Consider the following 6,188-nt stretch of genomic DNA (forward strand, 5'->3'; position numbering starts at 1 on the left):
CACATAATATCACCTTTCCCCTCTTTGTTCTTTTGTGAAAAGAGGGGGGAGGTGATGATGTCACAGCAGCTGAGCAGGGACTGCCTCTTTTTTTTCAGCATCCCTTTTTCAGGCTTCTTTTACCAGCAGTTTCCTGCTGGAGCTCCCCCTGGTGGCCATCACTGGGAAATATGGAAAATTAGATCGTTAATTTTTCATATTTCCTTACATGTAAAAAAAAAGAAAAACACATATAAATTAATAAAAAAAATAACAAATTCAGTTTTAACACTTTCAGATTTTTTTTTTTACTTGGCGACACATTCCCTTTAAGGGGCTACCTATGAGGGTGGTGTGGTGCTCTCCCCATCTGGAAGCACCTCTTGGCAACAGGCTAGGGATATCTGGTTATTCCCGTGTTTTGAGACTCTCAGCCGAGGCTCCACTGACTCCTTTTTTGCATATATAAATTTTTAGGGGCATCAATAGAGACTCTTGATTGAGTACTTCATTGAATTTTTTCATTGATATCCCGGATCTCAGTGATTGCTCTGTTTTGTTGGACAAGTTTATATGTTAGAAATAGGTGTGAGCAGAGGGTAAACTTGAAGATTCTGAATGCCAATGCAAAATCTGTAGCTAGGCATCTGTTTATAGTATTGTTCTGCACAGGAAAGAGACCCTAATGCCTTAAGGCTCAGGTGCAATCACAACTTCTACATCTTTATAGTTACACCCCTAGTTAGCTTTTTAAACAAATCTTTTATCCCCACCCCAACCCACACAAACCTACTGGTAGCATTGTGCAGGTTGTAATAAAAGATGTATAGGCATACCTTTAAATATTGTGTTTGTGCTGTTACTTAGATAATGTCATGACTTGTATGCCATACGTCATTAAGAGGTTAAAAACATAAATATTTGTGTGAATTACTTTTGTGACTTTTCACTTTGCAGTATACATGAAATCAAACACAAAAACATATACCTCAGCTATATGGACTAAGGGCCCTTTTACACAGGGTGATAATTGACAACAAGTGTTGCTAGAAACGCAAATTCAGCCAATAATCGTGCTGTGTAGAAGTGTCAATGATCAGCCAAGGAGCAAGAAAATGTGCTTTCCTATAAATCATTGTCACTACATCACCACAGGTGATTTATGGCCGTTTCCAATGTATTAAAAATGCTCCACGAATGATATAGGGATCGTTCGTGCTGCTTAGCCACTTGGTTCATTGTGCCATGTAAAGGCACTTCAAGTAAGTGTTTGTTTGCTGTTGTGGACTTCCAAAAATCAAGCCATCTAAATGTACCTAAGTAAAGTGTAAACTAATTTAAGATTCTCAGGTTTTAAAAAACAGTGGCGAATTTGTAGAAACAAGAGATGAGCGAACCTCGAGCATGCTAGAGTTCATCCGAACCCTAGCGTTCGGCATTTGATTAGCGGTGGCTGCTGAAGTTGGATAAAGCCCTAAGGCTATGTGGAAAACATGGATATAGTCATTGGCTGTATCCCTGTTTTCCAGACAACCTTAGAGCTTTATGCAACTTCAGCAGCCACCGCTAATCAAATGCTGAATGCTCGGGTTTGAATGAACTCGAGCATGCTCAAGGTTCACTCATCTCTACTAGAAACCAATGATAAAATAATTTGTGGACCTATGCTTAAAGTGACTCTGTATCCACGAACCCACCCCACCAAAGCACTGGTACCTTCCATTTGATAAGAGTAAATCCTTACGGGTCGGGTCTTTTAGAATGCGCCTGGTGCCTTGGTTAGAGCAAAAAATTATCTTTAAATCTGCAGCAGCCGAGTAAAACTGGTGTGGCCCAGAGTGTCCATGCCCTAGGCCAGCGACGCCTCACCTTTCTTCTTCCCTGCCTTCCTCATCTTCAGGAACACCCCCGGAATTTCATCTATTCATCACTTGTCTAAACAGTGCACCTTTGCCATAGCGACACAGGTGCAGTTTTGATGAGTGATGAATAGAAATCCTGCTTGGGGGTGTTTCTAATGATGAGGAGCGTGGGGTGAAAGAAAGGAGAGGTGTCAAAGACCTCGGGCAAAGATAGTCTAGGCTACAACAGTTTGACTTGGCTGCTACAGAGTAAAAGATTATTTTTGCTCTAACCAAGGCACCAGGCGCATTCTAAAAGACACGACCTGAAGGGATTTACTATTATCAAACGCATGGTACTAGTGGTTCGGTGGGGTTGTGAATATGGAGTCGCTTTAAAGGGTTATGCTGCCTAAAATTATCCTTTAATATGTTGCTACCGTTGGTGAGAACATAACAAACAGTCTATTCTTACCTTTACCCACTCCTACGCTGTCCTCCTGCATCATCTTTGAGTCCTGGCTGAGCAATCCCGCCTCCATTTCTTAGATGGACTCGTCTGGCAGTGACAGCCCCACCACCAATCACTGACCAAGACAGGACAGCTGACATGTAATTGGCTGAGTGGGCTGTCACTGCTGAGACAAGTCCGTCTTGGAAGTGAAGGCGGGATCACCCAGCTGGACTAGACATAGAAGGATATCGGGGGAGAAAGGTAAGAATAAGTTGTTTGTTATGTTCTCACTGGTTTTATTATGGTTTATAGAGAACTTTATTAGTCAGTGCTGGTGTCTATCATCTGGAGAGTTTTGTTCCCATAGAAAACTCATAATGATTACTTTTCAAGTTTTTATTTTGTGACATTCTGGCTGGTACAGGCAATGTGCCTGTTAAATGCTGCATATGCCAGTCGAAACATTGGTGTTAGGAATAAAAGCTTGAAAAAGAACAACACTATGTTCGTGTGCTGCCTCTTTTTTATGCTTCTTGTTTTTAAATGTATCTCTAATGGTTCCTAATGTAACCCATGATGCTCTTAATTTTCAAAAAATAATATATATATATATATATATATATATATATATTTATTTAGAGAGAGAGAAAGAGAGAGGGAGGGAGAGTGTTACTGGGGTAATATACAAAGTGCATTGTGGGGATCTTACTCGATAGATTGAGTATTTGGTGTTTTGCTCTTGTCATCTATGAATATATTTGTATTCACATACAGGATTTTGGCTTCTAGGAGATATTAGAGTAGAGTAGGATATTTTCTCCATGCATCAGACCCGTTTACTTTGGAACAAATACAGAGAGTTTGTGAATAGCAGCCCTATCTAATTTATTTACACTATAGAACTGTATATTGAGCATCAGTTTGTGCCAACATGAAAACCAAGCTTTAGAAATCCTAAATGTCAGAAAACAGACAACAAATAATAAAAACACTTTTTACCAGTATAGATCCATTTTACAAAAGCAACAAGGCACTACAGGGCATGCATTGTTGTCCTACAATTACTCTTCTCAGGTGGTTGAAGTGACTTGGCCTTCGGCCTCGTGTCTCGCAACACACCTGAGGCGTGTAATTGTAGGATAACAATACACAGCCTGTTGTGCCTCATTGCTATATGAAAACTAAATTCGAAGACATGAAAAAAGGAACAAATTGCAGGAAAGAGGATTCAGAAATAAGCATTGTTATCTATTTGAGCGGTGACAGCAACAGTCTTAAGTGCTTTACTGAATGCAACATGTTAGCATTGCTCTACTCTCATGTTATTGAAGTGTGTTTCTTTTTTTAACTCATACTACACCACAGTGGCCTAAACTAGATGTCATTTTTGTATGATAGTATGTCCATCAAAAAGTATGTCCATCAAAGAGCTCTAGAAAATACTAGAATTCCAATTACCAAGTAAAACACTGCACCTGTGTGCCTTGGCACTGTAGTGTGGTGTGGGTGGACAGACGTTGGTGAATCACATCATTAGTGTCAGCTTGTACTATACAAATATTAGGTATTAGATATGTCTATGGACCGAGTTTCAGACTACTACTTCCAAGGTTGGCCACAAGGTAGATATCTAGCAGTATTATATTGCAGATACTGTACATCCAGTGAATCACAGGGGTGTCTTCTTGGAGTTATTCTCTTCTTTATATGTTTCAGACCACTGTAAAGACTTCAAACCAATATCTTTTTGTATTGTTAAATAGCCCTCCCATAGGTCACTATATTGCTCAAAGCAAGTAATAAGGTGTTTTGAGCTGTTTTGTGGCAATTTCTACTGACTCATGCCCTTTCCACACACAAAAGGAGCCAAATTGAGTCCTCTCCCTCTTGCTCCTTCCTGCTGGCCCCCACCTTCTTAAAGCTGGATCCCATGTCCTCCCTCTCCTCAATGGGCTGGGTTAGTGATTAAAACACTGCCCACTAAAGAGACAAAGGACACATGACCCAATGACATCACCTTCAGTGTTGTGTTGTGTTGTGTACAGAACCAGTAAGCCTCTCCCTCCATCTCCATTACCCCCCTCCCCCCACGTCTCTTCTCTTTGTGTGGCCGCACACCTTCAGTAATTAGTAAGACTCCCCTTCCTTTAACGCCCCCCACCCGGCAGCACAGTCTATTGCAGCCCCCGGGTCAGCCACAGCACATCATGTAAGGGGGAGACTACACATGTAATGCATACTGGGGGGTGTGATGCCTGCACATAATGGAATACATATTGGGGTGATGCCATGCCATCAGTGAAAAAAACAGTCCTGTGTTTACTTTGCAAGGTAGTAATGACCGCAGTGGGCAGGAAGAAAGCTAAGGGAGTGGGTATATGAATGGACTAATCAGGAAGAAGCACTGCATGAAACGTAGTTTATGAATATAGACCAGCTTTTATAAAAACTTCCAACTTGTAACTCTCAAAATGCTGAGGGGGACTTTGTGAGTCATTTTTAGCTCTTGGGTTGAGTACCCCTTTAACCCCTTAATGACAAAGGGCGTATATTTATGCCCTGTGGTCGCCTCGGGGACTTCAGAGGGGGGCCGCGCAACGACCCCGCTCTGAAGCGCCGCGGTCCCTGGTGCGGCATGTAGCCCGGGACCGCGGCTATTAGCGGGCACGGTCCGATCGCCACACTCGCTAATCAAGCAATCAGATGCACCTGTCAAAGTTAACAGCTACATCTGATTGCTTGCTGTCCCTCATACCTGGTGGTCTAGTGGGGTGGATCGCCCCCCCGGGAGATTCAAAGGGCGTATATTTATGCCCTGTGGTCGCCTCGGGGACTTCAGAGGGGGGCCGCGCAACGACCCCGCTCTGAAGTGCCGCGGTCCCTGGTGCGGTATGTAGCCCGGGACCGCGGCTATTAGCGGGCACGGTCCGATCGCCATGCTCGCTAATCAAGCAATCAGATGCACCTGTCAAAGTTAACAGCTACATCTGATTGCTTGCTGTCCCTCATACCTGGTGGTCTAGTGGGGTGGATCGCCCCCCCGGGAGATTGGCACTCCCGGGGGGAACTTGGTTGTTTTCGGCTGCAAAGCAATCGACTGCCTATCTCATTTATCTATGCTGTATAACTATACAGCATAGATCTCAATGAGAGATCAGTGTGAATATACTAGAGGTCCCCAAGGGGGGGGCTTCTAGTATATGAAATAAATAAATAAATAAATAACTAAATAAAGTGTTATTATTGATAAAAAAAAACTTCCTTAATAAAAGTTTGAATCACCCCCCTTTTCCCATGTTATAAATAAAATTAAATAAATAAACATGTTTGGTATTGCCGCGTGCGTGGTATCGCCCAAATTATTAATTTATTTCATTCCTGATCTCGCACAGTAAACGGCGTAAAAAATTCCAAAGTGGAAAACTGCGCATTTTTAGTGGCATCAAATCCAGAAAAATTGTAATAAAAAGCAATTAAAAAGTCGCATATGCGCAATCAAGGTACTGATAGTAAGAAAACATCATGGCGTAAAAAATGACATCTCACAGAGCCCCATAGACCAAAGGATAAAAGCGCTATAAGCCTGGGAATAGAGCGATTTTAGTGTTTTTTATAAAAAGTGTTTTTTATAAAAAAATTCAGCCTGTCATTGCAAAGTACAATTAGTGGTGCAAAAATGGAAGTGCAAAAATCGAAATTGGCTCTGTCTTTAAGAGGTTAAGCTCTGCACTTTTTTTTTTAGCACATTTCCTACCCTTAGTGTCACAAGTAATGTAGGCTTTGGTGCATAGTATGAGTAGGTAGGTGGGTTGCTAGTGGGGGTAGTAGGATTCGGGTGGGCAAGTAACTCCCCAATTAGGTAATTTTGTCCCCAGTTTGTAATCTGCCCCTATTAGGTAGAAGCCCCTCAAAGT

Source organism: Dendropsophus ebraccatus, chromosome 5 (assembly GCF_027789765.1).
Source record: "Dendropsophus ebraccatus isolate aDenEbr1 chromosome 5, aDenEbr1.pat, whole genome shotgun sequence".
NCBI classification, from domain to species: Eukaryota; Metazoa; Chordata; class Amphibia; order Anura; family Hylidae; genus Dendropsophus; species Dendropsophus ebraccatus.